The sequence below is a fragment of the Haemorhous mexicanus genome, chromosome 23 (genome assembly GCF_027477595.1).
Source record: "Haemorhous mexicanus isolate bHaeMex1 chromosome 23, bHaeMex1.pri, whole genome shotgun sequence".
In the NCBI taxonomy this organism is placed as follows: Eukaryota; Metazoa; Chordata; class Aves; order Passeriformes; family Fringillidae; genus Haemorhous; species Haemorhous mexicanus.
In genome coordinates, this window is record NC_082363.1 from 2,614,286 (window position 1) to 2,626,235 (window position 11,950).

General features: G+C 51.3%; 1 protein-coding gene and 1 long non-coding RNA gene across 12 annotated transcripts in view; both read right to left on the reverse strand.

Moving 5' to 3' along the window:
• EIF4G3 (eukaryotic translation initiation factor 4 gamma 3) overlaps positions 1-6,835 on the reverse strand; it is a 143,107-nt gene extending 136,272 nt beyond the window's left edge. For 7 of the 11 annotated variants that reach the window (XM_059866798.1, XM_059866797.1, XM_059866793.1 and 4 more), the window contains exon 1: positions 6,678-6,833. The gene's annotated coding sequence lies outside the window, so the exon portion shown is untranslated. Of the gene's footprint in view, positions 1-6,677 lie in introns of all 11 variants that reach the window. The other 4 variants (XR_009489280.1, XM_059866799.1, XM_059866800.1 and 1 more) reach the window with 2 other exon arrangements.
• On the reverse strand, positions 885-6,446 carry LOC132337810 (uncharacterized). The gene is made up of 2 exons (XR_009489272.1): positions 2,802-6,446; positions 885-943 (listed from the first exon to the last, which is right to left on the reverse strand). It is a non-coding gene; the product is annotated as an uncharacterized LOC132337810 (long non-coding RNA).
• Positions 6,836-11,950: the final 5,115 nt, after the last annotated feature.

Consider the following 11,950-nt stretch of genomic DNA (forward strand, 5'->3'; position numbering starts at 1 on the left):
GCAACATTTATTAGTTTCCACCTTCCAAAAGCTTTCCAAACTTAGAGAAATCTGTGTAATTTAAGACCTAACTGCATTAATTCCTCCTTGCTTAGTGTTTTCACAGCAACAAGAGCAAACTCCAAAGCTGGCAGGGAAATTTCTGTTCCCACCACATTCAGTCCCTTCCTCTGTTACAAGCAGGGATGGTCTTTGTGCTTTCAAATTTACAGCTATTCCTGTGCAGATACTCTTACTCCAGAGCATGGGAGCCTCATTCCTGCTGAGCTCAAGCACTTGGAAAGGAGCAGCTGCTCGCTGCACCTCGACAAGTCCTAACCCATTTCAACACTGCACCAACAGACTCAGAGAGCACTACCAGGATCGGTCAAGGACGGGATAAGTTTTATTTCCAAGACACACATTCTGGAAGCCACTTAGCTTTTTTTTCAAGACCATCTAAAGCTCTAGAAATATTTCAACTCCCATGTAGATAAAGGAAACACCAAGCTGTTACAACCAACAACCAAACATCGTATTTTCGGTGGCAGAATTGACTTAAACCTGATACAATCTCAGTGTGGGGAAACTTGTCCTTTTCTCTCCACCTCAACTACATGGCAAACAAAGGTAAAAACAACTCCTCAGGTATGATCGAAATACAGAGCGTGTAATTTTCCTTTCAGGAAAGAAAAAAAAATAATCATGCTGTCCCATTAACCTAGTTACATGCCCAGCAGCAATTTGACTCAAGTCCCATCAGCAACAGCGTGCCATCACCTATTCCAAAAAGAGGGAGTGCGCCCTGGGACACCTTCCAAAGGTAAAGAATAAACCAGAGGAATAACATGCACCAGAAAATTTCACTAGCCTAAAAGCTGATTTTGCTCTCCTCCCTTTGATCCTTTTCTTTTTTAAGAACACATTCTATTTTCTTCTTCCAGCTGTTCCACATCATCCGCTCCTATTTGGGAGACAAAACGGAGTCCAGGGTTTGGGAAGGAAAGTTGTACAGAGAAGTGCTTGAAATTGCAGCAAGTGTAAAACACAGCACCGTGAGAGTCTCATCAACTGCATTCCCTTAAAAAACAAGAAGAAAAATTAGTTTCCCCTGGTTCCTCCAGACCACAGGGCACACGACTCCTCCCCCCACATGTTCATGCCTTGGAACAAACACCAGTTTTCTCTTCCCCATTCATTCCAGAAAAGCTTTTGCAATTGCCAGCAACCACATTCAAGTCACAGATAAAGTTTCCTACCAAAGCAATGCCTGTAAAACAGTGATACTACCCCATCTGTAACTCTCCAGAGTAAAAATTCCAGCAACTCTAATCATATTAGTGGATTTACACACAACTAAAGTTGACAGCTGACTAGCCCTGAAATTGCTGGATTAGGGGAAAAAGAAAATGTAGGTTACCTCTGCCTTCTAAAGGGAGATCTTCAATGCTGACTCCTACTACTAAACAAAAGTGGAGCAAATGCACCAGCTCAACACATCCCAATGTTTGCTAACAGAAAAGCCTTTCAGCCTGAAAATGATGGACAAAATCCATCACAGATAAAATAATAAAAAACAGATTAAAATCCTTCTACGTCCCAACATCTAAAAGAAATGTTATTTGCTCTGAGTCTCCCATTACTCTCTCAACAACTTCTTACACAAACTCTGCTCCCATATTAGAGCTGCTCATTAAATACACATATATATATTTAAATTGATAAAGTAACCCTCTCCCACAGACTTCTGCCAGAGAACATACACAATCATGTCCCTGGATGTGAGAAGAAAATAAGCCACTTGAAATCACATTTTTAGAATGGTTTTCTCCAGGAGATTTCACCACAAAAATCTTACAAAGCTGGTAAAGTGACATATCTGTGCTCTAACATGATTAGCTTTTGTCATTAAATAAATTAAAGCTATTGCTGCTTGAAAGAACATTAAGATGTGCCAAGGCTGGGGAAAATCAACAGGGGAGACGGAAGAGAGGGCTTAAGGCACTTTATTTTTTGGCAACACACGCCCTAGTCCGTGCTCCTTCCTCCCCTGCAGAGGAGCCACCACCACAGAGAAGCAGGGAAAGTCTCTTCTCCAAGCTCTTCTGCTTCAACCCTCCCAAGATGTTTGATCTCCACAGTTTCAACACTTCTAAACAGAAAACTTCCCAGGCAACACCTCTGCCCCCTTCCCTTCATCCAGCTGAGATCTCAGAACATTCCCTCTTCAACTCAGAAACACGGAGAGCAAGGGACACCTCTGATCTCAGCCTGGTCCCTCCTTCCCCTCTCACCACTCCTTCCCTCTGGGGACTGTAATGCTCCTGACACTTTCCTCACACGTGGCTGCCACTGGCATCTGGCAGAGGTTTCCAACTGCGCTCCAGCCGGTGTCAAAGCTGCACGGGGAGTGCTTCACACCAGAGCCATCACCACGCTCTTCCAGCTGACTTCTGTGCCCAAGCAGCTTCCAAATGCCTTGTCCTCAACTCCAAACTCATCAACAGACAAACCCCAGAGAGCACAGAGCTGCTCTCTCATGTAGTCTGGGAAAACATCACTCAAAATAAAAGTAAAGGAGGGAAGATGGCATTGGCTCCAAACTTCTGGAGGGGATCATGGCAACCCTGACCCTTCGGTGCACACTGCAAATTCTCTGCTGGGCAAAATTATTGGGCACTTTCTCCTCCAGCTCATCTCTTGGTTCATGGAGAGACAATAGAGAACCCCATGCACCCAATCCTCCTCAAGAATCTTGATTTAACCAGATCTCCAAGGCAGGCCTGCATCCCGACACTGGGCAAGCACTGCCAGGAACTCACCCTGACTTCCCACACAGCCTCAGACATTCCTCAATGCCATACTGTATTTCTTGCTGTCCTCCTGGGCTTTGGGGAAGCTGCTTGCATCCAGAAGATGCCACCCAACACAGCAGGAACCAGCACAGCTCTTCCTGAAAGGGACTACAGCACAGTTAGCTGAACAATGGAGGAAAAACTAAAACTAAATTACTGAGGCAATGTTAGCAAAACACACGTTTCCTTGCACAGCAGTGATGGAATTCACAGAGGTCAGTCCCCCAAACACCTTCCTCTCTGCTTCTCGGAAAAGGAATTAACAAGGAGGAAGAAGAGAAAAAAAATTAGCAACAGTCTGTTGGCACTCACCCCGAGCCTGCCACAACCTGCAATAGCCTGAGGAACACTCAATTTTTCAGAGATGCCCAATCCCATATGGAAGCAGCCACGGGGACAGATTAAAGTCAAGCTTATTGTGTCTGCACATCAACAACCAGGAACTCCCTCCAAACGTGAGGAAGTTGGGAAAAGAAAACAAAACCCTACTGACACCAGCCCTGAGCTGCAGACAGCTCTGATTTGGCTCTGACTGAACAGTGTCACATTAACCAGCAGCTGGGGATGTCACCCCAGGTGCCATCCCTCAACCTGGCTGTCCCTTATAAGCCAATGTTTGCCCACGTCTAGGCTGGGAAGAAACTGGTGACCTGATTATATTGATCCACAAAATTTACTCACAGCACAGGGACTTTTAAAAGAACAGCTTAATGTAAGACACACAAAAAAATACTTCATTCCTAAGTGGGAGAGTAAAGAACAGGGTGGAGTGTGACATGTGTCAGAAGTACCATTGAGGTAAAGCCACAAAGACCCACAGTGCCCTTGCAGCACCTTTGTTACTGCACCTTTTTATGGAAGAAGCCTCACTCCAGACTTCACTGAAACTTCTCCTGCAGAGGCAGTCTGGCAGTCAAAGCCAAGGAGGGCAGATTGGGATTTACTTTTGATAATATCCCTTCTGTGTGTCATTTCACCCTCGCTTGTCCTTTCCACCCGAATAAGGGTCAGACTCCAATTGAAGGACTGATCTATACTGACAACTTCTGAGCACAGTTTCTGCCTGAAATCAGGTTTGGCTGAGTACTCACCACCACCAGAGCCACAGAATTATCCCAACTTACTTCTACACAGGAAATTTAACTTCTTAAAGCCACCGTGTTAAGGAAATTCCTCACAAGTCTGTCTTGTCTTACAGCAGCTCCAATAACTTTTTATTTAGCAGGAAACAGAATGAATCTCACATCCAGACATTTCTGCTTTTCATGTCCATCACTTTCCAGCTTCTCTTTCTCTCAAAAAATATTATTTTCTAAAAAAAAATATTTCTTCCCCCTGTATTTTAATTTTCCCTCCCTCATGCCTTGATACATGCACATGCTGAACACTTCTCTCTCACACAATTTTTATTTATTTCCAATTACACAGATATTGTTTAATTTCATGATACATTAAGTCTGAAACCACAGGTATTTCCAAAGTTACAAAGTTCACCAGTAAGAAACTGCTTTGGTTTAAAAAGCCCAAGTCAGAGAAACCTGCAACTCTTTTATCGGCTGTGAGGTAACAGTGGCTCAACAGTTGTATCAAAACACAGAGAAAAAAAAGAAACCAAAGAGGGCTAAAAATAAGGCTGAACTCAGATGACCCCCCGCACTCCAGTAAATCAGGGATGAACTCTCCTCCCCGAGCCTCACTCAGAGCAGCACTGAGAGGTAACAGCTTTTGTTTATAATCAAACACAGGTTTTGGTGGAGAATAAAACCAGCCAGGGCACCTGAATAAGCTTCACCAGGACACCCGAATAAGCATCAAAAAGAAAGTGTTTGAATATATTGCAAGCACAGATCAGTAGTTCAGGAGTTAAGGAGAGATATCGGTCAAACACAATGTTTTCAAAACAGGCATGTCTAGAAATAAAAATGAAACTGTGTCATTTTAACCTCCCCACTTTTGTAACACCAACTTGTCATTTCCATCTAACACTTCTCCCTCCCTCTGTCTCTCCTGCTCATGGTGTCCAGTTGGGTGCCCAGGACAGGACACACTACCACAGCAACCCCAGCTCCTCTAGGAGCTTCTCCAGGCTTTCCAAGCCCTTTTGTTTTTAGGCTGTGCTCAGAGCAGCCCCAAACTTCATCCCTCGTGTGCTCCATGCAACACTCACCAAAAGCAACAGCCACAACAGCACAGCCCCCCATCCGACCCAGCAGGCTCCCCCCCAGCGACACCCGGAGAGGCAACCCCGGGAACTAAGAGCTTCGGACAGCCCAGCACCACCCCAGAGCCAGGCAAACTGCAGCCTTCAACTGTCAAGGCATCCAAGTGCCACCTTCCCGGGAAAAAAGCCCCTTCCCAGCCAAAGCAGCACCTTGCTGGAAGATCAGCTGGGCACAGCCCGTGCACGCTGGCCGGCATTCCCACTCCAACTCTTGGCACATCCCTCAAAACCGAAGCAAATTCTCCCTGAGCAACAGTTTTACTTACCACCACCCCGCTGACTCTACTGACAGCACCTTCCCACTTTTTTTATTCCTAAAGCACCGGTTGGAATTAGGGAATACCACAAATCAGGCAAAAATGAGCCAGCAATGAGAACATCCAGGGGTTTTCACTTGACCCAAACAAATCCGAACGTCAACAGTCTCATGATTTAAGCAACGAATTTGTTGTCATGGCAGGGGTGATTCTTGCCGGAAGTTCAAGAAAACAATGGACCTAAACTGATTATAAAAGGGCTGGGTTTTCCCACCTCCAAAATGAAAGTGAGAGCAGGAAAATGCTCATACACAGGGAACACAGTTCTGAGAGCACAGCCCTCGGCACGAAAACCACCCTGCGCTTCCACCTTAAAATCCAACACACCGCCAAACATTAATAGCAAAACACACTCCCGACCGTCCCTGCACTATTCCCGGATAACACAGCACGGAGATATTTCACAAAGTGTGTTTTTCACGTCACACTCCCCCTAAAACTCCAGGGAGACCGGGGGAGAGAACAGCCAGTTTGCCACGGGATGCTGTCGGACGCTGCAAACAAAACCTCAGGCCGGCAGGCACTTTCCTGCTGATCCCTGCAGTATTTCCCTCCTGACTCGGGGCCTACTCGCAGCACAGAACCCAAGACCTTTAAAAAACACTCGCAGCCCCCGCCGGCCTCTCTTTGTAGCAGCGGCCGCTTTGGTGGGGGGATTTTGGGGAGTGGGAGCCTGCTCCTCCTCCCCATCACGCGTGGCCTGGCAGGGAAAGCTGCTCAGTGAAACGTTCCACCTGAGATTTATTCCCACCAGCCAAGTAGGAAAAATTAAAAAAAATATAATAAATCACATGAAAATCGTACCCAGCTGTAAATAAAAAAACCCCTGTGTTTAAATTCGCCTGGAAAAACAACAAAACCAAAGCACTTACCTAGGCAGGACCAGAAGCAAAACTGAAGAACGATTTATAATTAAAAGTTTACCCTTGGGGTCACCGCTGCTTTGGGGGAGGGGGAAAAGGGACCCCCTGGAAAGGGCTGACCCTCCAAACCAGCCCACTGGGGAGGTGGACGGCCCCCCTCTCCCGGCGCCATCCCAGCAGGTGCAGCCCCCCTTTGCAGGGGGCCCCACACACAAACAGACACACAAAAAAGAGCCGGGAACCCCTCAACAACCCCCACCTCACACACCCCCCCGGCTCTGGGGGGCCCCGCGACCCCCAACCCTCCCCCGGTCTGGGGGGCCCCGCGACCCCTCACCCCCCACCGCCCCCAGGCCTGGGGGCTCCCCGCAGCCCTCACCCCCCCGGCTCCGCTCGCTGTGGGGAGGGGGTGTCACCCCCGAGCCCCCGGGGCAAAGGATACTGTTGGGGCGGCTGTGGCGGCAAGGCCCTGATGTTGGGGTGAGGCGCCGGCGCCGGGTGAGGGGGAGCCGAGGGGGGAGGCGGCCCCGCCGCCGCCCCGCTCCCGGGGCCGGTCCCCGCCGCCGCCGCCGCGCCGGGTTTCAAAGCCGCCTTCTGCGGTAAACTCATGGCCAAGCGCAGCCACCACCCCGCGGCGGGGAGCGGGGCCGGGGGGAGCCGCGGAGCGGGCCGGGGGAGAGCCGGGGCAGCGCGGCGGGCCGGCACCGGCGCCGGTCTCCGTGACAACGCGCCTCCCGGAGGGCTCGGGAGAGGGGCCGGCGGGGAGGGAGGGAGGGAGGGGAGGGAGGGAAGGGGGGGCGGCTCAGGCCGCGCTGCTCATGAGCCGGCGGCGGCGGGGGGTCGCGGTCGCCCTCGCCGGGGGCAGCGGAGCCGTTCGCGGCGGCGGCTCGGGGGCGATGCCGGCGGATTTTCCTCACTGGAGTAGCGGAGCATCAAACATGGCGCTGCGGCCGCCTCCAGCTGTCCGGCCGGGCGGGCGCTCGGGCGCCTTCGGGCCGCTCCGGAGCCGCTCGGCCCAGAGCCGATCGGCGACCTTCGGCTTTTTCCGGAGTCGCTCGGCCCACCGCTGATCGGCAACCTTCGGCTCTTTCCGGAATCGCTCGTCAGCTAGCGCCGCTCGGCAAACCTCGGGTTCTTCCGGAGAGGCTTTCGCGCGCGCAAGCGCCTTGCCCTGCACCCCCTCCCTCCCCTCTCGGCCCAGCACCTCCCGTGACCCCCGCGCTCGGTAAACTTCGGCTATTTCCGGAAGACGAGGGCGTGAGACAGTTCGGGAAGCTTCGGAGAGGCTCGGAAGAGGGAATCCCGCCCCGCTCGTAGCTCTTCGGAGCTTCTCGGCGATCTTCGGAATCCCTCGGCATCGGCGCGGGCACAGCTTCGGGCACACTCGGCTCGGCTCGGAGAGACTTCGGCAATGCTTGAGGGTGAGGTTGGCCTGAGGCTGTCAGGGGGCCTCTGGGGTCCCTCAGCAGCCACCCCACTGAGGGCTTCCCCTGCCCGGAAACTCACCCCCAGCCCCAATTCCTGGCGTCTGGAGGGGCTGGAAGGGTCAGCACCGCAGCCCCCCCGAGGCATCGTGAGGACCGGCAGCCCTGAATGCATCATTTAAGTCTGGGACCCCTGAGACCCCCTTGGCTGTGAGGGGTCCCACAGTATCCACCCTACCGCGGGCCCGAGGAAGGGACTTACCTAAAAAACCTCACCCCCAGCTCCATTACCAGCCCTACAGCTCCCAGGCCCAATTCCCAGCTCCTGGGGCAGCTGACGGGGGCCACACTGTGGCCCCTCATGAGGGCAGACAGTTCTGAGGGTGACAGGGTGGCTGTGAGGGACCCGGGGACCCCCAAGGCAGCCCACCTGTGCCAATGGGGCCCCTCCAGACCTGCCCTTGTGGGGAGATGGTTCCACCTGACCCCATGGTCACACCAAGCCATCACCCTGCCAGGGTAGCCACACCACCACCACCATGTTCACCATTTCACACCTAACCTGCAGAACCCTCCTCACGGCCACCACCTGAGCTTGGCAGCGGCCAAGGTGGTTTGTGCCATCTCAGGGAGATAAAAAGCACCTCAGAACAGATTCCGGCAGCTGCCAGATTGTCCTGACTTGTCCTGCCTTGCCGCTGGCTGCTGAGGGCTCATTCCAACCCGCTGGCACCTTCCAACATTCCTGCTGCGCCGCACGTCCCAGGGAGATGCTCCCAGCGCCTTCGCTGGGCCCACAGGTATTGGTGCCCCAGTCACCAGCCTGGGGTGCTGCTCTAGGAAACCTTCCCAGAGCTTATTTGTATCCTGTCTGCTGCAAATTCTGAGCAGCTGCAAGTTTAGGAGGAAGATAATGCTTTAATTCAATCACAAATAAACCCTTCAATGTGAAAAGCTTCTTTTACTGAAGTGAGCAGCTCTCGTGGTGGTGTATCCAAGCACCTGGAGAGTAGCTGGTACAACCACAAGCTGAGAGAAGAGGCCTTGTGCACTAAAGAAAACCTAGCTGAGAAGTCACATCCATCCCTGTCTGTGCAATGGTCCAGTTTATCTGCAAAATAATTTTGAATTTTAAATATAAATCTGACAGTGGAGAATCTGGACTGGGTGTTGTTCACTGGAGCAGAACTCAGCAAAATGGGCAAAAGATAGTAGAATGGTCTTGAGTACGTTTTCCCTTTGGAGTCAGACTCTGAGTTATCGAACAATGGGGTTGTGCAGGGCAGGTTTAGGACACCCAAGGATTGCAGTGAGTCCAGAAGCTCTCCCTCCTCTGAGGTGTGTTCTCAGAAGGAAAGCTGTGAGCTGCCACACAGGTCTCCCTTAAAAGCAACCCTGCAACTAGAATACTTTATCACTTACTCACATGCTACCCGGAGGGTACAGCCACCTCCTGCAGTGCCAGCAGGCATTAGTGGGGCAGGGGAAGGTGATCATGTGCTGCTCAGTGTCCCTTTCTGTGCTCTTTGTTCAGCATCGGGGTAAGGAAAATACCTGGGAGGAGGTGAGCTCACACATACCTCACACTGCCTGTGGGAAATAGGGGGAAATAGGAAACACTGAGATGTCTTTTTGAGGGGAAAAAGCCCAACCAAGCCCTGCCAGCCTGTAAAGAATTCCTGACTGGGAAATACTTCTATCTGAACACAGGAACAAATATTTAGAGGGGGCTGTGCCTGGTTTTTTTTGAGTCAGTTTTCCTCAGAAGCCTTCAGCCTGCTATATTAACTAATTCCCCACCAGGAAAACTGAAGAGAGAAATAAGGAGGACCAAAAAGAAAGGCCAAGTTCTCCTCCACTCCCCAAAAATGGGAGTCAAAGGAGGAACTTCTCTCATGGTATGGGATTTGCCCAGGTACTAAGATCTCCCAGCATCCCAGAGAGCTGCTGTGTTCACAGCACACCTCTTCTGCTGGGAAGACAATTCTCCCTCCACAGCTGGTAAAGACTTGGATGTCATTTTTTGGAGGGTGCAAGTAGAGCTGTTGTTCTGGGGTAGCTGGTGCCATTCCATGACCACCTCCTGGCACAGCCCCTCTCTAGCTACCCTCCTTTGCATGGAAGGAAATTCATCTCAAAAGCAAATTGACATCCATGGCTGCCTCTGTTCTACAGAAATAGCTGCCTGTAAACACAGCTGCACAAGAGCTTCCAAACTCCAGGATCTTTGGATATAACACTTTTTGCCTGTTTAGAAAGGAAAAAAAAAAAGGCATTTTCATCATATTGTCTGCTGAAGCTCCCAAAATGTGCTGGCCAGGCAAAGGAGCCAGGCTTCCAATTCTGCCTTAAAGCCCTTCCAGAGTCAAAGTCTCTCCTCAGCCTTGTTTTCCCCTTCTTTTTAATTTTTCCTGAGGAGAAAAAGCAGATATGTCTCCCTTCTACCTTACGTATGACGATTTGGCCAACAAATCCTGCAGATTTTGGAGCTTGAGTGAGTTCCAACTGGATTCACACCTTTCTTGCTGCCTCTCCATTTTGTTTTTCCTCCTCTTTTTCCTGCTAGCTCTGTTAGCACCTGGGAACCGAAGTGTCACCGTGGGCAGCTGGAGCCTACAGTACTGAGCTCCTGTTTCAGAGCATCACCAGCTCTTTTTCCAGTCCCACCAGTCTCTTGTGTACCTGCCACAGCAGAGACACAACCCCACAGCACAGAGTGCAGTAGGAGTGCTGGAGCTGTTGGTGAACTTCAGAAAATACAGGAGTGGGGTATCGCCTGAAGGGATGCTCGTGAAGAGTGTAAAGTGAGAAAAGTGTAAAGCACAAAGCCATGGTCCTGGGAGTGAGTGAGGAGATACAGCCTTCTTGTTGACTCAGCTTGGCTCTGAGTGAAAACTCAGTGATCAGAATGAGCAGGTCCCAGCTGCAAGGTGGGGTTTAGAAACCTGCTCCCCACCTCCCACTCCCCATCCTCCTGCCTTCAGGAAGGTATGGCTTGTTCAGGAAGCTTTTGGCCCTAAAATTTGGTCGTTCCACTAGGTGACCTCAGTACTGTTGTGATGTGTCAGGGGTCAGATCCTACATGGAGGGAACAAAACAGGAAGGAGAGGGGCAGTTCAGATGGTTGGGTTCAGCCTCTCACCAGCTGTCTTGGCCCCACCAAACCTATGAACAGCCCCCATTTCGAGCTGTGTTTGTAAGCTCCAGCATGCTCCAGCTGCCTGCTTTCACCCAGCACAGCACAGCAGCATCTCCCTCTTTTGGCTTCTCCTGCTTCTCCTGCACTGTTCCTCTTCCAACACCCTCCAGACAAAAAAAACCACACAGCATAAAAAAAAAAAAAAAAAAAAGAAAATCAAAAAGGTCCTGCTTGGAGCTTTCCTCATTCTTCCCCCTGCCCGGGCTCAGCCTCAGCAAACATCGTCTCAGCCCTCCAGGGCACAGCTGAGCACAAAATAAAGCGAATACCACCCAGGACCAGGCAAGCCCACACCAGGCGCTGGCACAGAGCGGGATGATTCACCTCCTGCCCGCTCTCCCTGTGCCCGCAGCCTCCCAGGGAGGAAAACTCCCTCCACCTGTGCCCAGCACGGGCAGCCTTGACCACAGTGTCCCCCACCACAACACAGCTCATGGTCACCCTCGAAGTCCTTCCTGCCCTGGGGCTGTCCCTGAGCCCTCACCTGCCTGGTCCCTCCCTGCAGCTAAGTCCCAGAGAGCCAAAGTGTTTCCTGTTTGGATGGTTAAACCACTTCTAACAGCATCGCCATGTGACGCCTGTGCTCCCTTCCTTGCTCCTTTGCAGCTGGGAAAACACCCTCTCACCCCAGCCCCACTCTATTCCTCTTTGCCTTACACCCACGCTGTTCTTCTCTTTCCCCAGGAATGCAGGTATTCCACCACAATTTAAACATGTGGGGCCACATCCAGACCAAAATAGGACTCCAGTAACATCGCTGGTTCCTGCCAGCCGAGCACTGGAGTGTGCAGGCAGCGATTTTCTCGGCTCCACCGCCCTCTGCGGGTGTGCGCCATTTCCAGGCAGATCGCAGGGAAAACAACGGCCACGGCCACTCTCAGCGCTGCAGGAAACTGAGGGCCTCACACCGAGTTGTGCAAGCAGAAAGTGAGTGCTATTACTACATTTTGATTCCATCTGGGTGAGAAAACACAGTAAAAACAGTCAGAGATGTATTTTAATGTCTTATTTATGCAACACCCATGTGTCCAGCTCACTGCTGGCTCAGTCCTGCCTGTGCCAGCAGCAGAAACACTCTGTATTCCCAAAAGT